Source organism: Triticum urartu, chromosome 1A (assembly GCF_056163025.1).
Source record: "Triticum urartu cultivar PI428250 chromosome 1A, HENAU_Tu73, whole genome shotgun sequence".
Taxonomy (NCBI): Eukaryota; Viridiplantae; Streptophyta; class Magnoliopsida; order Poales; family Poaceae; genus Triticum; species Triticum urartu.
The window spans coordinates 149,364,267-149,389,366 of record NC_141873.1 but is presented as its reverse complement, the minus strand read 5'-3'; positions in this window follow the sequence as shown (position 1 = coordinate 149,389,366).

Genomic DNA, 25,100 nt, shown 5'->3' with positions numbered 1-25,100 from the left:
CAACAAGAAAAGAAAACAGAGGATTTATTCGCGATACGGTGGTCAATAGGTCCGGGGGTATATAAGATTTTTTATCTTGGGAAACAAGCAAACGAAAGAAAAACGGAGTCCGGAAGGTACCCGAGGTGGGCACAACCCACCTGGGCGCGCCTGGCTTGCCAGGCGCGCCCTGGTGTCTTGTGCTCACCAGGGTACATTTCCTGGAAGTTTCTTATTTTCCTAATTTCCTAAATATTCCAAAAGTGACAAAAAATATTTTTGCGGATTTTTTGGAGTCCGTTTACTTACCGTATCATGTACCTCCTTATTTTCACGATTTTGGAGTGTTCCGGAAGGACTCTTTTATGTATTATTCCAGTGTCAAAGTTTGGATAATATTGCTTTCAACATTAATGGGTGTACCTAAGCTCCTTTCAAACTTTGGGCTTGCCCATTAACAACCTTCGGGTTAGTACCTTCGACATTATTTATTTTGATAGCTCCAGACCGATAAACCTCCTCGATAACATAGGGTCCTTCCCATTTTGAGAGGAGTTTTCCTGCAAATAATTTGAAACGAGAGTTGTACAAAACAACATATTCTCCAACTTTAAACTCACGCTTTTGGAATCTTTTATCATGCCATCTTTTAACTTTTTCTTCAAACAACTTGGCATTTTCATAAGCTTAGGTTCTCCATTCATCTAAGGAGCTAATATCAAATAGCCTCTTTTAACCGGCAAGTTTGAAATAATAGTTGAGTTCTTTAATTGCCCAATATGCTTTATGTTCTAATTCAAGAGGTAAATGACAAGCTTTTCCATAAACCATTTTATAATGAGACATACCGATAGGATTTTTATAAGCTGTTCTATAAGCCCAAAGTGCATCATCTAATTTCTAAGACCAATTCTTCCGGGACCTATTGACAGTCTTGTGACGCCCCCGATTTAATCGTACACTAATCATACACGCAAACGTGTACGATCAAGATCAGGGACTCACGGGAAGATATCACAACACAACTCTACAAATAAAATAAGTCATACAAGCATCATATTACAAGCCAGGGGCCTCGAGGGCTCGAATACAAGAGCTCGATCATAGACGAGTCAGCGGGAGCAACAATATCTGAGTACAGACATAAGTTAAACAAGTTTGCCTTAAGAAGGCTAGCACAAACTGGGATACAGATCGGAAGAGGCGCAGGCCTCCTACCTGGGATCCTCCTAACTACTCCTGGTCGTCGTCAGCGGGCAGCACGTAGTAGTAGGCACCTCCGATGTAGTAGGAGTCGTCGTCGAGGGTGGCATCTGAATCTTGGGCTCCAACATCTGGTTGCGACAACCAGGTAGAAGGGATAGGGGGAAAAGAGGGAGAAAGCAACCGTGAGTACTCATCCGAAGTACTCGCAAGCAAGGAGCTACACTACATATGCATGGGTAAATGTGTAAAGGGCCATATCGGTGGACTGAACTGCAGAAAGCCAGAATAAGAGGGGGATAGCTAGTCCTTTCGAAGACTACACTTCTGGCAGCCTCCGTCTTGCAGCATGTAGAAGAGAGTAGACTGAAGTCCTCCAAGTAGCATCGCATAGCATAACCCTAACCGATGATCCTCCCATCGTCGCCCTGTGAGAGAGCGATCACCGGTTGTATCTGGCACTTGGAAGGGTGTGTTTTATTAAGTTTCCGGTTCTAGTTGTCATAAGGTCAAGGTACAACTCCAAGTCGTCCTGTTACCGAAGATCACGGCTATTCGAATAGATTAACTTCCCTGCAGGGGTGCACCACATTCCCCAACACGCTCGATCCCATTTGGCCGGACACACTTTCCTGGGTCATGCCCGGCCTCGGAAGATCAACACGTCGCAACCCCACCTAGACCAACAGAGAGGTCAGCACGCCGGTCTAAACCTAAGCGCCCAGGGGTCTGGGCCCATCGCCCTTAGCACACCTGCACGTTGCGAACGCGGCCGAAAGCAGACCTAGCCTAGTGGCCTTCCAGTCCAATCCGGCGCGCGCCACTCAGTCGCTGACGTCACGAAGGCTTCGGCTGATACCACGACGCCGGGATACCCATAACTACTCCCGCGTAGATGGTTAGTGCGTATAGACCAAATGGCCAAACTCAGATCAAATACCCAGATCTCGTTAAGCGTGTTAAGTATCCGCGAACGCCGACCAGGGCCAGGCCCACCTCTCTCCTAGGTGGTCGGAACCTGCCCTGCCGCTCTGCCTCAAAACTCCACTCGCGGGTGCTCCTCAAGCCGACCCGTCTTTAGTCACCACATGTATCATGTATAAAGTATATAGTATATACCCGTGATCAACTCCCGAGTGATCACGGCCCGATAGTATAGCATGGCAGACGGACAAGGATGTAGGGCCACTGATGATAAACTAGCATCCTATACTAAGCATTAGGATTGCAGGTAAAGGTAACAACAGTAGTAGCAAGGACAGGCTATGCATCAGTATAGGATTAACGGGAAGCAGTAACGTGCTACACTACTCTAATGCAAGCAGTATAGAGAAGAGTAGGCGATATCTGGTGATCAAAGGGGGGGCTTGCCTGGTTGCTCCGGCAAGAGAGAGGGGTCATCAACTCCGCAGTCGTACTGGGTAGCAGCGGCGTCGGTCTTAGTGTCTATCGAGAGAAGAGGGGGGAGAAACAATAAATATATAAGCAAGCATAAGCATAGTGATGCATGACATGACAAGTAACGACGTTAGAGGTGCCCTAACGCGGTAGTAGGTGATACCGGTGAAGGGGGATGACATCTGGGAAAGTATCCCCGGTGTTTCGCGTTTTCGGGCAGAGGAGCCGGAGGTGAAATGTTGCAGGTTCACTATGCTAGGGACGCGTGGCGGGCGAACGGGCTGCGTATCCGAATTCGTCTCGTCGTTCTGAGCAACTTTCATGTACAAAGTTTTCCATCTGAGCTACGGTTTATTTTCTATTAATTTTAAAAGAATTAAATCATTTTTAGAATTAACAGAATTAATTTAGTTAGAAAATGCAATTATGACATCAGCATGATGTCAGGGTGATGTCAGCAGTCAGCCAGTCAGTTGACCTAGTCAAACTGACATGTGGGTCCCACTGTCATTGACAGACTAACTAACTACCTAATTAACTACATTAATTAGTTAATTAGATTAACTAACAGAGGTTAATTAGGTTAATTGTTTGTCCTAATTAGTTATTTAATTAAGTAATCAATTAATTATTATTATTATTATTTTAAATTCCTTTTTTTATCCCCTTTTTTTTAACGTTTTGGAGGCGGGGCCCTCCTGTCATTGACACTAGGGGCCTTTGCGGGTGTGCGGGTTACGGGCACAGCCCGAACGGGCGATGGCCCTCGCGGGTGCACCCGATTGGGCGCGGGTGCCGGCGCGCCGGCGTGAAGCCGCGAGAGCAGGCGAGGGGTGGACCCGGGCGGCGACCAACGAGGGGGGGCCGCGGCCGCGGCGAGGCCGGCCGCCGGTGGCTGGCGCGGGAGGGACGCGAGGAGCGTCGAGCGGCACCGGAGTGGGGCGCGGGGAGCGGCGGGGAGGGGCAGCGCGTGCGGGCGGCAGCAGGGGAAACAGGCGGTGAGGCGGAGCAGGGGGAGCGCAGCGTCGCGGGGCAGAGGCCGCGCGGGCACTGAACGGCGGCGAGGCGAGCAGCGGGGCCACGCGAGGCCGCGGTCAGAGAACCATGGGAGAGAGGGAGGGGGCCGGAGCTCACGGCGGGGCGTAGGGTCTCGGCCGTGGGGTCGAGGTGGTCCGGTGATGACGGCGCCGGCGAGGAGGAAGGCGACGGTGGCGTCGGGGGGGTCGAGGCGGCGAGGTCCAGGCGGCGGCGCGGGCTCGTGGAGGCCGATCGGGGGGGAGGACGAGGACGGCCGCGCGATGGGGAGACGAGCGGCTGCGGCGAGGGACGGCTCCGGCGTCGTCGTCGCGCGGCGAGGGCGCGTTGGGCTCGGCGCGGTCGTGGGTTCGCTTCCCCGATCCAGATCGGGGGAGGGAGCGAGGGGGGCGAGCGGGGTGGGGCGAGTGGGGGGGAGTGGGGATAGGGTGGGTTAGGGTTTGGGGGGGAAAGGATAAGGGGAGGGGGGAAGGCCGGTTGGGCCTGCGCCCGAATGGGCCGGCCAACTGGGCCAGTAGGCCGTGGGAGGGGGTTCCCTCTTTTCCTTTTTTTTTCTTTTGTTTGTTTTCTGTTTTCTTTTATTATTTCTTTCTTTCTTTATTTTAGTTGCATTTTAATTTAGTAAAATATACGCTTAGTATTTCAACTTAGTCCATAGTCACAAAAAAAAAGCTAGACCCCAAATAACTTAGTTTGACATTTTATTATTTATAAAAGGTATTTAATTAATTGTTTTGCTACTGTTTTATTTATCTCATAGTATTTAAACATTTTATAAATGTGCGGTTTTCCCATCATAATTATCTATGCAATATTTGGTTCATTCCGAACATTTTAGCTCTAATATTTGAAAACTTTTATCGTTTGCCTGATTTTCAATTTGAATTTGAATCGGTTTCGAACTAACTCGAGATTAGCAACTATAATTGAGGTGACGTGGCATCATTAGCAGAGGTTACTGTAGCTTGATTATCCGGGCGTCACAATTCTCCTCCACTACAAGAAATCTCGTCCCGAGATTTAAGAGGGGAAGTGCGGGGAAGGGATTAGGTTGCGAATTTCTAACGGGTCTTGTTGGTCTTGGTTACTCTTCTCGAGGAGGTCGATCCATTACATTGTTGTCTTCACTTCTCTGCTTCAGGTCATCATGGTGATGTCGTTCTTTTCTCGGGAACTCCAACGTACTTACGAATAGGTAAGGGGCAGCTCGACAATGATTGAATGCTATAAGGGTTAACCATTTGGGGTTACCCAAGAATGATCACAGGGGTATCTCTTGAGGTGGTCAAATGAAACACATCGAGAGCCAAGCAAGAGGGTATAGTAAGAAGTATCAAGCGGATAGGCATTCGTTCGATGCCCAATTAGAAGGTGAAAGGGTTTCAGGGCACGGGAATAAGTATTGTGTTTCATACAATTGATGATCTCTTGGAAGGTGGCTCGTGAATTACATACGAAGCCAACCGTGAGGAACAGCTTTGGGGAACAGGGGGTGTATAGGAGAGTCAGGTTTCGATCCTGTGGAACTATGGGTTATGGGCCCACCATGTGTTAAAAGTAGAAAGAGCGGTGACATCTTACATGGTCATGATTGCGAAGTAGGTCAGAGCTTAGCATGTCATTTATGTTGGCAACAACGTCGGTACCAAGGGCGAGGGACGAGGAGAACCATTTTCCTGCTCGTTGAACGAGGCGGATCAGTAGGCAAAGTTCTCGTCCATCGGCGGTTACCAGAAAGACATCAACAGTAGAAACAGGGTCTCACTGATAGAATTGTACACCGAGGTGTTTACATAAGCAGGGAATTGTTACTGCTTAGATCATATTGGTCGCAAGAAAGGTTAAAGAAAACAATGGAAAGGAAAATGTGTTTAAACACATATTTCAGGGGTATATCCTTTCCAAGGATAAGCAGAGCATGATATCCATGACATGATATAATGTAGAAAACTCTTTAGGTAAGGGGAGAGAGATTTCATGGCATTACCCATACAACGGTGTTTGGAGAATTTAGCAGGAAACATTGAGCATTGGGCTTTAAATGTTCTTGTTGAAAATCGGAGTACCATAGACATGCTTCGAGATAGCATTGACATAGTCTTCAAGCAAAGGTCGTACTTTGGATACACCAAGGATTCATCAGGAACAACTTATAGTATAAGTCTTGCAATTTCCTCATGGAAGAGTGGATAACCTTGCTAATAAGAAAACTATAACAGTAGGTCCTCTGGCCAGGTGTGCTGGCATGACATCACCTTACCAGGTCATATGAGGATCAATGTTATGACTCTTGAAAGTATGTTCCAACCATCATATCTGACCGAGATTCCGATCTGATCGGTGTTAGGAAACCTCAGACTCAAGATGCCTGAGAAGAAAAGGTGCAAGACAAATTGACGAGATGACATTGTAAGATTCTCGGGAATTGAACTGTGGAAGCAAGTTCCGAATCATGAGTTCATTATTAAATCAAGGATAGAATGAGGAGGTGGCTGATGGAATCAGTGACAATTCATCGAGATTAACAAAAGATGGATTTCCACAATTAAGTGAACAAGGAGATAACATTTGTCAGATCAAATGATATAAGGAAGTATGCTCACGGAAAACATACACAATTAAACATTGGTTGAAAGGTGCGCCCAAAATATGGGTTGGGTTGCACGACCAATGTCAGAATGGTGATTCAATAATCAATAGTCTAAGAACGAACGGCCGACCATTAACTTCAAAGCAATAGGGTTGCTAGAAGTGCAGAATCCAAACAACACCGTTCACTTGTTGGTACCCCGGTTGGAATCAACACGAGGACCAAGAAAGAATGGTGATGGTGAGAAGTATCACGATACCAAGAATTCTTAAGAGGTGGTGAAATTCTCACCACATTCTTGACATAAAAGATGGCAATACTCCAAGGTAAAGGAGAACAAATGCTGGATAGCAAGGATCTCAAGGTATAACACAAAACACGAACAAGTTTGTGTTGAACAGAAGGCAATTGAGTGGTCGATGATAACACAAATCATCGAGGGCAAGGATGGTATTTCTCATCAGGAATTCAATTGATATCCTTGAGGAGCTCGAAATGTTGATGATGATCATGACAATTTCTGTCGAGAGGTTTCATGGAGATGTAATCGGTCGGCGATGACATCAAGTCAAACGAATGATGAAGCGAAAGGTTATTGGAACCATGGGTACGACACAAACTTGAAATCAAGTTTGTTGTTTGAGGTGAAACGATAAGACAAGGAAGATCGACGTAAGCTTAGCCCATCGTCGAAATTGTGCTCTGGAAAGAAGGACCAGGTAGCACAGTTAAAATTTGGCACGATAATGATATAGCCGAGTAGGCTCGGAATGACGTGATCGAGTTCAGACTCGTAAGTAATGAAGGTTACCAAGAGTTGTTGAATCGTAGTGCGGACTCAATTCAGTTGTCGGTGTCCTTGAGGGGTTCTAACAACTGAGAACCCATTGGAAAAATGGAATCGGCAAGAATATTAGTTGACGGAGAACTCATAAGAAGTTATGTATCCCATGGTACCCTCGAGATACCAGGGGGGTAATACTCGACGGCAGATCAAAGTAGAGGTTGGACTGGGTTATTGCTCTACAGAAGACAAGTGCTTAAACTTGCACGAGAAACGGTACCTAAAAGAGAACATGGTTGAAACCACGATTGTAAAAGGCCAGATCCCAGATATAATATGAACTTATACCAAGGGAGTAATTAATTTAAGAGAAGCTTTAATGATAAGATTTACATCGGGTCCATGGGCATGAACACAAAGTTCAAGGTCGACTCCCACTTCTTCAATGCATAACCTTTCATTCACTTCTCACTTTTGAAGAAGTTGTAGTGTTGAAATTTTATCTGGCAAAATACCAGAAGTGTATGACTCGTGAAAACTTTCGAGTTCACACATATTAAGGAAGGCATAGGTTCAACCCATCAGGGTATCGTGGAAATTTATACCACAAGCTTCAATAGTAAATACCACCAGCTCGAAAGCTGAGCATGGTTGAGAAAGCAGAGGATACAATTTACCAAAAGGCATTACGTATCTGAGGGAAGGCCCACAAGGTTGTTGAGTATGAAGGACGCTGTTGGATAAAAATCCAACAGTGGATATGGTGATCCACAATGGAGCTGATGTGAGTATCGGCACATGATCAGAGGACAAAACAAAGCAAGGGTTTGAATTATCGAAACAACTGACTAATCCCGAGCTCAAATGCAAAGGGATTATGATTTTTAAATCAAGGGATCATAAGCAATCGTTCTGATAAAAAATGAATAAGTTCAATAGACTTAGAAGCACAAATGATCAAGGCATTGATTGGTCAAGAACCAACTCATATCCAAATGACGTCTGAGCCGGAAGGATGAATCCTAGGATTTGACTGAGGAATGCGGGCATCCTCAACATATTGAATCAACGGACTTAAAATGATACTGACAAGGGAGGCCAATAAGATTACGAAACTTATCGGATTAACCACAATTTAAGAAAGCGAGAATTTCAAGAGCAATAGGCTGCTCGGGATTTTCGAAGATCGAATAGTATTTTGAAGTCTTTGGCGAAACACCTGAACAACTGGGAATGAGCAGATACTCGATAAGTGCGAGAATTATCCGTAGGGGTATTCAGGTGACAAAGAACAGCAAGGCAGTAAGCTCAAAGGATTCTCGAAAATACGACGAGTATTTCGGGGTATCTTGTAATAACAAGACCGACTAGGGATGTATGTAAGCATAACAACTGCAAGTATTTATCCATAAGGGTTGACGGTGGAAGGGGAATTGTAAACGCGATAAACACAAATTCTTGGGTTAACAACGGTGAGTATCTTCAGGGTCTTCACGTGCAGCAGACGATCATTAGTAATAAGGGGCTCTCCGGGTGAAAGTGATAACGAGATCCTAATGTTAGATTTAGCAAAATTCATTTAACCCGAATAGAAGAGGGTTCAGAATCCCGGAGTAAAGATCGAGGAGTAAAAGATCCTAATACCACCCAATGGCGACGTGGGCCCGTAAGGCACACAGCCATATTAGTAAAAGTTTTAGTAATGTCTAGACTCAACTTCGGCCAAGGAGTGTGGAAGGGGGATTCCTACAAACAGTTGGCTCTGATACCAACTTGTGACGCCCCCGATTTAATCGTACACTAATCATACACGCAAACGTGTACGATCAAGATCAGGGACTCACGGGAAGATATCACAACACAACTCTACAAATAAAATAAGTCATACAAGCATCATATTACAAGCCAGGGGCCTCGAGGGCTCGAATACAAGAGCTCGATCATAGACGAGTCAGCGGGAGCAACAATATCTGAGTACAGACATAAGTTAAACAAGTTTGCCTTAAGAAGGCTAGCACAAACTGGGATACAGATCGAAAGAGGCGCAGGCCTCCTGCCTGGGATCCTCCTAACTACTCCTGGTCGTCGTCAGCGGGCAGCACGTAGTAGTAGGCACCTCCGATGTAGTAGGAGTCGTCGTCGACGGTGGCGTCTGAATCCTGGGCTCCAACATCTGGTTGCGACAACCAGGTAGAAGGGATAGGGGGAAAAGAGGGAGAAAGCAACCGTGAGTACTCATCCGAAGTACTCGCAAGCAAGGAGCTACACTACATATGCATGGGTAAATGTGTAAAGGGCCATATCGGTGGACTGAACTGCAAAAAGCCAGAATAAGAGGGGGATAGCTAGTCCTTTCGAAGACTACACTTCTGGCAGCCTCCGTCTTGCAGCATGTAGAAGAGAGTAGACTGAAGTCCTCCAAGTAGCATCGCATAGCATAACCCTAACCGATGATCCTCCCATCGTCTCCCTGTGAGAGAGCGATCACCGGTTGTATCTGGCACTTGGAAGGGTGTGTTTTATTAAGTTTCCGGTTCTAGTTGTCATAAGGTCAAGGTACAACTCCAAGTCGTCCTGTTACCGAAGATCACGGCTATTCGAATAGATTAACTTCCCTGCAGGGGTGCACCACATTCCCCAACACGCTCGATCCCATTTGGCCGGACACACTTTCCTGGGTCATGCCCGGCCTCGGAAGATCAACACGTCGCAGCCCCACCTAGACCAACAGAGAGGTCAGCACGCCGGTCTAAACCTAAGCGCCTAGGGGTCTGGGCCCATCGCCCTTAGCACACCTGCACGTTGCGAACGCGGCCGAAAGCAGACCTAGCCTAGTGGCCTTCCAGTCCAATCCGGCGCGCGCCACTCAGTCGCTGACGTCACGAAGGCTTCGGCTGATACCACGACGCCGGGATACCCATAACTACTCCCGCGTAGATGGTTAGTGCGTATAGACCAAATGGCCAAACTCAGATCAAATACCCAGATCTCGTCAAGCGTGTTAAGTATCCGCGAACGCCGACCAGGGCCAGGCCCACCTCTCTCCTAGGTGGTCGGAACCTGCTCTGCCGCTCCGCCTCAAAACTCCACTCGCGGGTGCTCCTCAAGCCGACCCGTCTTTAGTCACCACATGTATCATGTATAAAGTATATAGTATATACCCGTGATCAACTCCCGAGTGATCACGGCCCGATAGTATAGCATGGCAGACGGACAAGGATGTAGGGCCACTGATGATAAACTAGCATCCTATACTAAGCATTAGGATTGCAGGTAAAGGTAACAACAGTAGTAGCAAGGACAGGCTATGCATCAGTATAGGATTAACGGGAAGCAGTAACATGCTACACTACTCTAATGCAAGCAGTATAGAGAAGAGTAGGCGATATCTAGTGATCAAAGGGGGGGCTTGCCTGGTTGCTCCGGCAAGAGAGAGGGGTCGTCAACTCCGCAGTCGTACTGGGTAGCAGCGGCGTCGGTCTCGGTGTCTATCGAGAGAAGAGGGGGGAGAAACAATAAATATATAAGCAAGCATAAGCATAGTGATGCATGACATGACAAGTAACGACGTTAGAGGTGCCCTAACGCGGTAGTAGGTGATACCGGTGAAGGGGGATGACATCCGGGAAAGTATCCCCGGTGTTTCGCGTTTTCGGGCAGAGGAGCCGGAGGTGAAATGTTGCAGGTTCACTATGCTAGGCACGCGTGGCGGGCGAATGGGCTGCGTATCCGAATTCGTCTCGTCGTTCTGAGCAAGTTTCATGTACAAAGTTTTTCCATCTGAGCTACGGTTTATTTTCTATTAATTTTAAAAGAATTAAATCATTTTTAGAATTAACAGAATTAATTTAGTTAGAAAATGCAATTATGACAACAGCATGATGTCAGGGTGATGTCAGCAGTCAGCCAGTCAGTTGACCTAGTCAAACTGACATGTGGGTCCCACTGTCATTGATAGACTAACTAACTACCTAATTAACTACATTAATTAGTTAATTAGATTAACTAACAGAGGTTAATTAGGTTAATTATTTGTCCTAATTAGTTATTTAATTAAGTAATCAATTAATTATTATTATTATTATTTTAAATTCCTTTTTTATCCCCTTTTTTTTAACGTTTTGGAGGCGGGGCCCTCCTGTCATTGACACTAGGGGCCTTTGCGGGTGTGCGGGTTACGGGCACAGCCCGAACGGGCGATGGCCCTCGCGGGTGCACCCGATTGGGCGCGGGTGCCGGCGCGCCGGCGTGAAGCCGCGAGAGCAGGCGAGGGGCGGACCCGGGCGACGACCAACGAGGGGGGGCCGCGGCCGCGACGAGGCCGGCCGCCGGTGGCTGGCGCGGGACGGACGCGAGGAGCGTCGAGCGGCACCGGAGTGGGGCGCGGGGAGCGGCGGGGAGGGGCAGCGTGTGCGGGCGGCAGCAGGGGAAACAGGCGGTGAGGCGGAGCACGGGGAGCGCAGCGTCGCGGGGCAGAGGCCGCGAGGGCACTGAACGGCGGCGAGGCGAGCAGCGGGGCCACGCGAGGCCGCGGTCAGAGAACCATGGGAGAGAGGGAGGGGGCCGGAGCTCACGGCGGGGCGTAGGGTCTCGGCCGTGGGGTCGAGGTGGTCCGGTGACGACGGCGCCGGCGAGGAGGAAGGCGACGGTGGCGTCGGGGGGGTCGAGGCGGCGAGGTCCAGGTGGCGGCGCGGGCTCGTGGAGGCCGATCGGGGGGGAGGACAAGGACGGCGGCGCGACGGGGATACGAGCGGCTGTGGCGAGGGACGGCTCCGGCATCGTCGTCGCGCGGCGAGGGCGCGTTGGGCTCGGCGCGGTCGTGGGTTCGCTTCCCCGATCCATATCGGGGGAGGGAGCGAGGGGGGCGAGCGGGGTGGGGCGAGTGGGGGGGGGAGTGGGGATCGGGTGGGTTAGGGTTTGGGGGGGAATGGATAAGGGGAGGGGGGGAAGGCCGGTTGGGCCTGCGCCCGAATGGGCCGGCCAACTGGGCCAGTAGGCCGTGGGAGGGGGTTCCCTCTTTTCCTTTTTTTTCTTTTGTTTGTTTTCTGTTCTCTTTTATTATTTCTTTCTTTCTTTATTTTAGTTGCATTTTAATTTAGTAAAATATACGCTTAGTATTTCAACTTAGTCCATAGTCACAAAAAAAAGCTAGACCCCAAATAACTTAGTTTGACATTTTATTATTTATAAAAGGTATTTAATTAATTGTTTTGCTACTGTTTTATTTATCTCATAGTATTTAAACATTTTATAAATGTGTGGTTTTCCCATCATAATTATCTATGCAATATTTGGTTCACTCCGAACATTTTAGCTCTAATATTTGAAAACTTTTATCGTTTGCCTGATTTTCAATTTGAATTTGAATCGGTTTCGAACTAACTCGAGATTAGCAACTATAATTGAGGTGACGTGGCAACGAATGTCAAGAGGTCCGAGCCATGCGAGAAGGAAGGATCGGCCGTTGCCCCGGCCGCGGTGACCGGGGCTACAGTCGAGGAGGAGGAAGGAACGCAGGACGCTGGGAAGACCGCTGCCCGCGCCAAGGGTGGCGTGATCGACCTTGCGAGGATCGCTGGCAAGACCCACCTCGTGAGGGAGACTGGTGGGATCAGCCTCGCGAGGATCGCCCGCAAGGCAACGCAGGCCTCCCGCCGCTGCAGCCGCAGCCAAGGAGAAACGAGGACCGCCAGCAGGATGAGGGGGCTGGGGGCTTCCAGGAGCCGCGCGCGATCGCCTGCATCCTGGGCGGGGCTCAAGCCCCAGCCTCTCAACGCATCTTCAAGCAGTTCGCCTGCGAAGTGAATGCAGTCCTCCCCAAGCTCGAAGCCACGCGCCCTCTCAGGTGGTCGGCGTGCGCCATCACGTTCTGCTCAGCAGATCAGCTCAAGTGTGCAGCCACAGCCGGAGTCCTCCCGATGCTTTGTTCCCCAATCATCCGCAACGTGGTGGTCACCAGGACCCTCATCGATGGCGGGGCAGGGCTCAACGTCCTGTCCGTGGAAACATTCAACAATCTTCAAGTGCCCTACAACCAGCTTCAGCCAACCAAGCCTTTCTCCGGAGTCACCAACGCCTCCATGGTCCCGATTGGGCAGGTCCGCCTCCCTGTCACCTTCGGGGCACGTGACAACTACCGCACCGAGCTCATCGACTTCGACGTCGCTCACATTCGCCTGCCGTACAACGCCATCCTTGGGTACCCAGCGCTGGCCAAGTTCATGGCCGTAACTCACCACAGCTACAACGTCCTCAAGATGCCAGGAAGTGGCGGAGTCATCACGGTGCCCTGTGAAGAGAAGGACACGGTGTGTTCCCTGGAATGAGCCTTTCAGGCCGCATCACTGGAAGACCCGGACCGCGGAAGCAGGAGGCTTCCCGAGACCGCCCCCAAGAAGAAGAAGACATCGTCCGGCCCGGCCCCTCAGGAGGCAGGCCCCTCAGGGCCCGCGCCTGCCCAGGGGGAACCTCCTTCCATCGCTTAGGAAAGCGCGCCCGGCGCCCTCCCCAGGCAGGGCTCGGGGGCTCTCCCCTGGAGGGCCACCGACCTGGCTAAGGTCACGAGGGAGGCGCTTGGGCACCACATGGAGGCGTGTTTCGAAGCACGTTTCCCTCAAGAAGGAGTAAGGCAAGGAGAGCCAGACCCTCAGGAGTTCGTCAGCAAGGCCATTCAGGAGCTATAGGAGTCAAGAGTCATGGAAGGCGGCCGCCGCCTACCAGTTGTGGCTCCCCATCCAGGCGAGGATGGTGGGCTGCGCGTCTGCATCAACATACCAGGGCTCAATCGAGTCGCCTCTCTGGAGCGCCTCTGGCCCTCGCGAGTGGGGCGCTGTGAAGGTCCACCCCACAGCTACGTTCGCATGCCTTACGGCTTGCCGAATGCGGCTGCCACGTGCCAGCGCCTCATGAGGGGCATCATGGAGGCTCAAGAGGCCAGGCGTTCTGCAGCCCTGCCGGAGATGGAGATGGTCCGCGAGGAGCCACCAGCGCCTCCGGAGCCTCCCGAGGCCCCTGGGCCTGGGGGCTCGTGAGGATTGGCTTCCGCAGCCCACCGAGTCTGCTGCACCAACACTCCTTCGTCCTCAACATCATCAGGTGACATCTTTCAAGTTTCATTTCCAGCTGGGAGCGCCCCCCAGGGCTGCATTATTCCCAGGCCGCCTGGGTCCGTCCCTGCGGCATGTATCCCTTTTATTTCATGTTGTTAGCTTACTTTGTTGGGGGCGCCCCACGGACTGCATCATCCCCAAGTCGCTGGGGCCTGACCCAGTGATGTCCGCCTTCCCAGCATCTATTTGAATGAATCCACTCCTTCGCGGCTAATGTGTTTGACCTAGTTGCCCACTCAACTGACGCCAACTGACAGAGCTGCTCCCAAACGGCATGACGCTTGCGCATGGGTCCATCCCTGCAACGCCGACAAACCTGAATGGCTGAGCTCTGGCCGCGGCAGCCCCGCATGGCGCCACCTCGTCAAGCTTTCAGTGCCTCATCGCCCCTCGGAAGCAACCAACGGCTGACTGTCAATTGTCATGGCAACCCCTCGTTCTTTCTATGATGGGTCTACAGGATCTCCTAAAGGAGCTGCGTCAGGCGAGGCCCTTGCGGTGTCTCCTTCACTCTCATCCGCGCGAACCGCTTGCACGTTAAACGGGGGGTGCCTGAGCATCGCGACTCAGGGCTCCTACTGGCTCTCCAGCCCTCACCCTCTGGCCTTGTCCACGGCATCGCGACCTGGCATACCAGCGACGGCTGAGACTCGCTCGTGGGTCGGGACCCGAGGACATAGAGCAGAAAGGGGAGCAAAGGCGAGAGGGGAGGGACACGCGAGGACCTCGCCGAGAAACCACACGCCTACCGATGCACGGACCCGGCGACACATCAGAGAACGGTCCCTGATTCTCGAGATAAGTCACCACCCGGAAGCACCAGCTATCGTGGCACCATCCCCGCACCTAATGCAATCCCGTGTTAGCGACACTGCTCTCCTTTCTCACCGAACAACGGCTGCTTGAGCGCCAAAGGGGACCTCCTGAGCATCGTGACTTAGGGGCTCTTACCGGACCCCGGGTCGCTCACCTCCTGGCCTTGACCACAGCATCGCGACCTGGCATACCAGCGACGGCTGAAGCCGCCTTGGGACTGGGACCTCTCGGCGCAGAGCACCAAGCCCTCGTGAGGTTCGAAAGGGAGAACTGAGCTAAGACGGAATGAGCAACTCGCACAATTCTACGACAAGGGTTATATTAACAAACAGGATCACAAGCACCTTACAAGCCCCCACGGGACGCGTCTTTGATTCCTCGCAGGGAACAGATCCTAAAAGGACGCTAACTACATGCGCCCCTGCAAAAGACGCCATCATCAATAGTGGGCCGTCAAGCACCAGCACCAACCTCATCCAGATCAGAGTCGGTGACGGCCTGACGAGCCCGCCCTGCTCCAGGAGCGGCGCCGGCTCGGGGGCTCGTAGCTGTCGTCGCTCGTCTCCGGAGTCGCGAAGAGCTCACCGGAGTCGCTGGACCCTCCGCCGCCTCCGCCGCCTGAGCAGCCGCCAAGGGAGCGGTCGGCGGGCCCAGTTCTCGCTGTAGCAGGGTCCCGACCACCTCTCCCGGGGCAGCACTCCAGCCGGCACCCATTCGCATCGAAGACTTTGAAGAACATCACCGAAGCACCGTTGTACTCCAAGTGGATCGCGAAGGCGCCTCTTTTCCTGCAAACCCGGGCGATTTCGCTCCAGCCTCGAGTCATGAAGACCTCGCCCGGGGCAACGGCCGCGACCTCTGCCTTGGTCGCGAGGGTGCTGCAGCCGGCGTGCTACAGCCAAAGCTCCAGGAGTTCTCCCTGCGGGATGATGGAGGCAAAGAAGGGAGGAAGGCGAATCCAAGACTGAGGAGGCATGGCGGCGTGGAGCATGAACTCTCGGGAGGAGCCCTCGGTGTGGACCCCAGGGGGGACGACCCACACCTTCGTGACCCGTCGGCGTCGACTCCTTCAGAGCCCTCGATGTGGGCGTACAAGGGAAGCGGAAACCCCGGCGGTGGCCGCTCGCACCAGGGCCTCGACACCACCTGATGGGCCCCCTCGTCCCGGCCGCGGAGGGCGAGCTGTTTCTTTGGCGGGAGCGGGTCTGGTTCCTCTCGGGGGGCCTTTCCCTTCTCTGCCGTCGAGAACCGGCGGATCGAAGCCATCGCAGCAAGACGGAGCAAGGACCGGGAATAAGGAGAAGCAAGAAGGGATGGACTGGAAGGGCGCGTGCCGTTCCGTACTTATGGCCGGCGAAGGCCAACCGCCGACCTCCACGATCGCAGGTAATCATGACCCACCTTGCATGCAGGGACTTGTCCAATCCGTGCAGTTGCCGAGGCACCGTGGGGAAGTGGAGACGCCCACGTCCAATCAACCGCCACGCGGCGCCCAAGGCCGCAGGCTGTTAGGGCCCGCGGTGCTTCGCCCTTGCCCTTTCGCCTCCCTGCACGGCCAAGTCCGGGCGCGCCTTGGGCCCGGGGGCTACTGTCGGTGTTCTGGGAACGGGGGTCCCCAGACTTGCCTGCCTGCGGCCTGCGGCGTGGCTCGAAGGGGGGCCTAGCGCGGCCCATCTTCATCAACACAGACCCAAGACCCTCGCGAGGGGCCAAGCCTCGCGGGGCGGATGACACAGAGCTTCCTCAGGCACGGCCTCATCAGGCTGGCTCGCGAGGAGGCGGAGAGATCAAGGCGGGGTACCTCACGAGATGCCCGTGACGCAAGCCATGACGACTAAGGGTGCCAGGCGGGCGCCAGCCCGCGCAGTGTCCTCCTTTCCTCTTTGGTGCAAAGGGAGCAAGCGCAGGCGAGAGCATCAAGCAAAGGCACTCGTTTCGATGCAATGAGACCAAGACCAGTCCAACGGCAGGGAGGAAGTCATTGTGGAGCCCAAGCCAGCGTCACCACCAGAGCCTTTGGCAGACGAGGACCAACTTTAGTCAGGATAAGTGTACCAGATGTTCCCCTTCAAAATGGCCAATTGTTGGCGCCCTTCCCGCTCAATATTTGGGAAGAGGCCCAGGGCCTTTGCCTATAAATAGGACTAGCCACCCTCAGGGTAGGGGGATCGAGAATTGGCCAACCTAGAAACAAGCTGGGATCGAAATCAGAGAGAGGATCGAGAAGAGAGAGAGAAGGGTGGTTGAACTCCTCCCAGCAGTTCATCGCCCCGACCAAGAGCAGACCCTCGCGAGGCTGTTCTTCCTTGTATTGCTCATCATCATCAGCCCAAGAGGCAATCCACCACACCACACACTGGAGTAGGGTATTACACCACAACGGTGGCCCGAACCAGTATAAACCCTGTGTCTTTTGTGCTGTTCTTTCCATAGCTTAGATCTTAGCGAGGCGGAGGGGTGTAGGTAGGTAGAAGGTGAAATCTCCGCGCGCACCCCAGTGCTCGAACCTCAAGTGTCTGCCGGAACCCGAAATCCGACAGAGCTGCATGACCACAACACCTGCATACTGTGAGGCACAATCCTTCTTTCTGAATTGTTCGGCCACGAGGAGGAGTACCTCATCTCGCATGGAGTGAACTGCAGATGCCGCTGGTGGAGCCCCATGCGCCCGCACCTCCCCTTGCCATGAGAGCGCTCCCCCGCCGCCGCTCGGCGTGGGTGAGGGGAAAGGAGAGATAGAAGTAACCGAGCAGCATGGGAGCTGCGACCGAGTTGCACAGGGGGTGGAGACCGAGCTACATAGGGGTGGAGCGGCACCCGAGCACCATGGATGAAGCCCTGGCCGGAGACCGCAACGAGGAGGAGAGAGATCGCCATGGCACGATCTGAACCTGGGAGGAGGAGAAGGCGGGGAGGCCCCATGCGATGGAGGGAGAGGAGTTGGCTCGCGCGAGGCCTTGCGGGACCTCGGAAACCAAAAAGTCCCCACAAAGAGCTGACGGTAGCTGGAACTACGTCGGTATTTCCCCGGAGAGGGAGGGATGATGCAGCACAGCGGCAGTAGGTATTTCCCTCAGTTATGAAACCAAGCTTATCGAACCAGTAGGAGAACTAAGTAACACAACGTAAACAGCCCCTGCACACAAATAACAACACCTCACAACCTGACATGTTAAAGGGGTTGTCAATCCCTTTAGGGTAACGGCGCGAGAAATTGGTGCGTGATGGTAACAAGGTTGTAATAGATTGGATAAATAGATCACAAATAAAATAAAGTGCAGCAAAGTATTTTTTGTATTTTTGGTTTAATAGATCTGAAAATAAAAGCAAGGAAAAAATAGATCACAAAGGCAAATATATGAGAAATAAGACCTGGGGGCCGTAGGTTTCACTAGTGGCTTCTCTCGAGAAAAATAGCAAATAGTGGGTAAACAAATTATTGTTGGGAAATTGATAGAACTTCAAATAATTATGACAATATCTAGTCAATGATCATTACAAAGGTATCACGTCCAAGATTAGTAGACCGACTCCTGCCTGCATCTACTACTACTACTCCACACATCGATCGCTATCCAACATGCATCTAGTGTATTAAGTTCATGGAAAAATGGAGTAATGCAATAAGAAAGATGACATGATGTAGAAAAGATCCGTTTATCTATATGGCGGTAGATATAGATCTCGTCTTTTTATCCTTAGTAGCAATGTTACATACATGTCGGTTTCCTTTCTGTCACTGGGATCAAGCACCGTAAGATCTAACCCACTACCGGGCACCTCTTCCCATTGCAGGATAAATAGATCGAGTTGGCCAAACAAAACCCAAATATCGGGGAAGAAATATGAGGCTATAAGAGATCATGCATAAAAGAGATCAAAGAAACTAAAATAATTTCATGGATATAAAAACATAGATCTGATCATGAACTCAAAGTTCATCGATCCCAACAAACACACCGCAAAAGAGTTACATCATATGGATCTCCAAGAGACCATTGTATCGAGAATCAAGAGAGAGAGAGAGAGATGAAGCCATCTAGCTACTAACTACGGACCCGAAGGTCTACAAAGAACTACTCACGCATCATCGGAGAGGCACCAATGGAAGTGGTGAACCCCTCCATGATGTTGTCTAGATTGGATCTGGTGTTTATGGACTCTACGGTGGTTGGATGAATATTACGTTGACTCCCTAGGGTTCTGGGACTTTTGGGGTATTTATAGAGCAAAGAGGCGGTCCGGGGGGTAACTGAGGTGGGCACAACCCACTAGGGCGTGCCAGGAGGCACGCCCTGGTGGGTTGTTCCCTCCTCGGGACTCCCCCCAGGTGCAACCAGGGCCCATCTGCTTCTTTTTTGCCCATAAAGAATCATCATAAATTTTCGTGCCATTTGGACTCCGTTTGATATTGATTTCCTGCGATGTAAAAAACATGGAAAAACAGGAACTGGCACTGGGCACTATGTCAATAGGTTAGTACCAAAAATGATATAAAATGACTATAAAATGATTATAAAACATCCAAGATTAATAATAAAACAACATGGAACAATCAGAAATTATAGATACGTTGGAGACGTATCAGCATCCCCAAGCTTCACTCCTACTCGTCCTCGAGTAGGTAAGTGATAAAAACAGAATTTTTGATGTGGAGTGCTGTTCATCAAGTCATATCATATTTTTTTCTTTATAGCTTGGACATTTGGACTTTTATGTGATTCAAAGCAATAGTCTAGTTTTGACATAATAATTTAGATACTCAAGCAGATCAACAAGCAACCATGTCTTTCAAAATATCAATGGTAAAATAAGTTATCCCTAGCCCATCATGCTCAAACATTGTGTTGACACATGAACACGTCACGTGTACCCTCGACGCCGGGGGTGATGCACCGCAGCTCACGTCGAAGGAGACACGACCGACAGCGCGATACGCAAGACAGTCGGCGGGCGCTTTTGTAGACCCAAAGCCCCGCTTGCCCGGGAGGGACCCCGTCAGGGCTTGCGGCGGCTATGGGCTGCTCCGGGTCAATTCACTCGCCCCTAGAGCCTCGTGGATCCGCAGCCCTCCAGCATGAAGAACTAGCGAAGAACGAGAAGAAAGATACAAGGGAGAGATAAAAAGTAGATGAACACGAAAAAGTAGTAGATTGATTTGTTCGATTGTGTGTTGTTTCAATCGGCCGTCACCCCCAGCATATATAAGAGGCGGCTGGACTTCCCGTACAAGCAAAGGATTCATCTAGGTTTTCCTTACAAGAAAATTACATTAATTCACGTCCAGAAACCCTAGTCAAATTCGGATTGGTTTTATCCGAACTTTCCAAAACTGTTCGGTTTAAACTGGCTGTACCTTGCGGGTCCTTTTTGTGGTGGTAAACGATCTCAGATGGAAACGAGTCCAAAAGAAATCTTGACCATTTCGACGAGACGAACAACTTTCATGTTGAACGTTTTTTCATAAGAGGTCATCTCGAGGGTCAAATCTCTCGCGCAAAACAGCTAATTATTCACGCAGCTCATCAGACATACCCACATATGTGTCTGGTTCCGGGCGTCATATTTTGCTCACTGGAGGGTCGCACTGTGCGGGCTCTAACTTTTGCATACGACCTCGGATTGGGATGATATTTATATCAAAATCGATTGTTTTGACGAGACGCACAAGTTCCATGTAGAACACTTTTCCACCCAAGATCATCTGAATAACCTTTTGAGTCCATCTTCAACTTCTTGTTCGATTGACTATCACAGCCTCCACCCCGGCAAGCTTTCCACGCCGGCAAGGTTTCTACCCGGCAAGCTTTCACACCGGCAAGGTTTCTACCCCGGCAAGGATTCCTCCCCGGCAAGGTTTCGCCCCCGGCAAGATTTCACACCGGCAGGCTTCCACACATGAACGAGCTTTCTGCGTCGGCAAGCTTTCCACGCCGGCAAGCCTTCACACACCGGCAAGGTTTTACCCCGGCAAAGTTTTCTCCCTGCCATGCTGCTTTATGATCGTGCCACTTTTGAGCGTCAACACATGCCCCCCTGTTTTCTGGCAGAGCTTGCGTGCCAGAAAATATTTCTTTTAAGCACGATGTCAACACTCCATCGGCTATGCATGCTGAGGATGATAATTTTTTATCGGCCATATGCTCAGGGTTGTTGTTGCTTGGGTAGATCCTCTTCATATAACAGATGTCACGAATGCCTTCAGGTAAGTTTCTCATGTCAATCCTGACTGGGCCTTTATCCAAATAATCCATGGGGATAGGAGAACCGTTCGGCGATACCAGCTGTCGAATAATTATGTCCATGCTCCTTGTCGGGGGTTTGGCGCGACATATGCCAACGGATGACTTATCATGGTGGGGGCGAGTAGAACGTCGCCAGTGCCTGGAAACGGGATGAGGCGAAGACATGCACGCCAGCGAATCTTACCCAGCTTCAGGGCTCTCCGGGGAGATAATACCCCAACTGCTGCTCTGCGGGGTCTCCGCATGATCACTATGGCCAAGTGTTTACACAGTTGCTCCTTGAGCTGTTTCTTAGAGGCAGGAGAGGGCAAGGCTAGCTCTCCCCTTCTATCTGGTATGGTCTAGAGCTACTGGGTTTTCCAACCCTTTGCATGGGTGCCCTGGGGGGTTTATATAGGCCTACCCCCCAGGGGTACAATGGTAATTCGACTGGGCGCGGGCCCAACCATTAGTGCCTCTGGCCTCTGATTTCTTCGCCGACTGCTGGGGCCCGCCGATTGGTGGGCCCCGCCGACTGGTCTGGTACGGAGCCGATAGGCCGCGTCCGCCGCGGGCGGGTCTTGCCGGCTACTGATTACTGTAGCCGTGCTTCTGATGACGCGGGCTTGGTCATGGGTTCGTGGCAATAGTCCCGCCGCCTGGCGGGCGATCACTATTGCCACTCCCCATCACATCTTGATTAATGGTGCATGGGGCCCAGGAGAGGGCTCGGCCGACTCCCCGAGCCGACTCCCGACGGATCCGACTGGCGGTCCTCTCGCCGTCTCCTAGGGTCTCAGTGACTGGTGGGACCTGCTGCTTCCGGGCCGTGCAGACAAGCTGTCGTGGGCGCAGGACTTGGTACTGTGGTGCTGATGTCAGGGCCGGCAGGGCAAGAGTGCCACGCCGCACGGAGATCTTCCCGAGTACGGCGTGTTGTGTGGCCATGCCTGCCCTTGGTAAGGGGTAGGAGTGGGCTTCAGTGTAGCCACGCCCCTGCCCTTGGTACGGTTTGTTGGAGTCGCCGGCCGACTCCCCAAAGCCGGCTTCTCTGGAAGTCGTCCCTGGGACTCGGCCATGAGCGGGCAGTCGGCCGCCCCGCCGTCGACTCGTCAGGAGGCGGCTCTTCGCCCTAGGGTCTTGAGGGGCGCAGCCTGCCCCGATGTCTTGAAAGGTTATGGGACTCGGGTTGGCCTACCCGTGGCCCATTACTCCGACAGTAGTCCCCGAAGCTGGTGAGGCGCCACGGACGATCGGCCGAGAAGCCTCAGCAGTTTCTCTTTCCGGGTGCTCAACACACGGTCTTTGATTGACTTCTGCCGGAGCCATCTAGAAGGAGTCGGACTTGTTCAACTCGGACTCACTCCATTCCGACTTGCTCAGTATTTCAAACGCCGCGGAGGGATTTTAAGTGGCGTGCTAGCTAAGCCTCCAGGCCGCCGCCCGCTCTTGGCCTGTCATGCGAGGGCACGTGGCCAGGCCGTCTTGCCAGCCTACGCGTGCGACGGGACAGGCCCATAGGCGGGGCCCGCCACTACCGTGCCTCGGCGCACGAGCGGATCCGCTGCGGCCCTGGTGGACGGTTGGGATTCCCGTGGAGTTACTGCGCGCAGTAACTTTACGTGGATCGTGGGGGTCGTGGGGTTGTGGGCGCAGTAAATTCCCACGTCCGCCCCCTCGGCTTCGCAGCCCACGGGGCTATAAGTAGGGGGAAGAGGGAGGCACGCGCTCCCCTCCTTCCCACTACTCCTTGTTCTCTTCCTCCTTGCTGCTCCTCACTCTCCTCCTTCCTCTTCTCTTCTTCGCTCCGCCGCACGCCCAAGCTCCAGCGAACGCTGCGGCGACAGCTCGCGATGAGTTCTTCCTCCGCTGCCGCGCCTCCCCCAGTGCGCTTCGGCACCTAGGACGGTTCCGAAGTTCATGAAGACCACATTGAGTTCCTCTGCCGGACCCGTCGGCTTCCCAGCGAGGATCGCGTGCATGTGCGTCTTGGCCAGAGGGGGAGATTTCCCCCGCACCGCAGGAGGGCGAGTGGGTCATCTTCCGCTCACACTGCCTGCGCGGGCTGGGGCTGCCGGCGAGCAGTTTTTTCCAGTCCTTCCTGGAGTTCTATGGTCTCCAGCCGCACCACCTCACCCCCAACGCAGTGGTCCTGCTGTCCGCCTTCGTGGCCCTGTGCGAAGGCTTCCTCAGAGTCCTCCCCACCCTCGATCTCTGGGGGGAGTTCTTCTTCTCCAATCTCAGCACCCAGGCCGCGGGCGTGCCGGCTCCGTGCGGCGCCTTCATCGTCGTGCAAAGATCGGAGGCCGACAATCCCTTCCCCTCCATCTCACTGATAAAGTTGGTGAAGATGTGGCAGAGATCCTACTTCTACGTGAGGAACGTCGCCACGAGGGGTGACTGGGTCAACCTGCCGGCTTTAGAAGCCAGCCCGCCGGCTGGGAGACTGCCCAACTGGTCGTACCGGGCCATGTCGCTGACGCCTGCGGGAGCCGGCGCTATCACGCGACTCCGAGTGCTGACACAGTCGGAGGGTCTGACTAGTCCGGACCTGCTAGCCGCCTTCGTCTCACGCCAAGTTCTCCCACTCCAAGGCCGCCCTCACATGATATGCCAGATGAGCGGGCACCGCGACCCGAGTCGGATCTGCACCAAGGACAAGCCTCACGAAGAGGTGGCCTTCATGGTGAACTACCTCTCGGACAGTAGGCTCCTGGAGGACTGGCGATTCGGCAAGGAGCCGTACTCCTGCGCCAACCCCCCGCCCGTGGTGAGTCGCCTTTCTTTTCTTTCTTTAGATTGTCTTCTTCTCGCCGAGTTTTGTTTTGACCAGTCGGCTTTGGTTAGAATCCCCTTCTTCATCCACCAGCCGGCACCTCGGGGCCGGCCCGTGAGTTCCTCGCCGACCGGGCGGAGAGCGACGTTGACGACCCCGATCTGGGGGCGGCGGCTCTGGAAGACGACGCCGAGGGAGGAGGAGGGACAGCAGGTGACTTCAGGCCTTCGGCTACCTTCGCCGACCGGCCTGAAGACAACGCTGAGGGAGAAGTTGCCCCTCGCCATCGGCCAGGAGCCAGCCAGCCCGGCGCGGGCTCTTCTGCCGCGCCAGGCGCTCCAGGCGGCGGGAAGAAGCGCAGGGCCGTGCCGACCTTGTTCGGCAGTTGGCCAAAGAAGCCCAAGGGCTCGGCTGCGGCGACCCGGTGGGATAAGGCAGCCGCGAAGGCCATTCGCTTCCGTAAGGAAGTGAAGAAGCCGCCGTTGGTCTCCGTGTAAGTATTCTGTCTTCAAAGTTTTATTCTTTCTTCGTGATTTGTCTGAGTCTCTGCTTGCCCCTCTTGCTTCAGGGCTCCCCTCTCTCTTGAGCGGGTTGCCGCCGCCTCCGTCATGGGTTCAGCGGAGACGTCTGCCACCACTCGGCGGATTGACCCCGCTGCTGACCTCCAGGAGGCGACGGAGCGGAATGCGCAGGAGAAGCGCAACGAAGAAGAGGCCCTCCGCCTGGAGAAGGCGGAGGCCGACAGGGCGGAGGTCTCCGCTAAGAAAAAACTAGCGGAGGCCAAAGCCGCCGCCGCGGCGAAGCAGCGGGCTGAGGAAGTCGCACGCCGCCAGTCGGTAGTGCTCGTCACCCAGTTGAACTCTGTGTCGCCGTCTCTGGAGTTCACGGGGCCAACTGGAGAAGTCGGCAGGGAGAATCCCATTGAGGAGAGGGAAGGCGGCGACCCCTCTACTCCGGACGCGAACGTTCCGCCGCCGCCTGTGCCGCCGTCTGAAGGCGCGCAAGGCGAGCAGCCAGCGGACCCTCCGGTGCCACCGACCGAAGACGAGGCCGTGGCGAGGCTACTCCTCCAAGTCGGCTCGCCAACATGCCGTCGTATGGAGAAGGCGACTTCGGCACCCCGCCCCCTGGAAGCCGGCACCGCCAGCTCGGCGGCCCCAGATGCCGAAGCGACGAGCGCCGCACC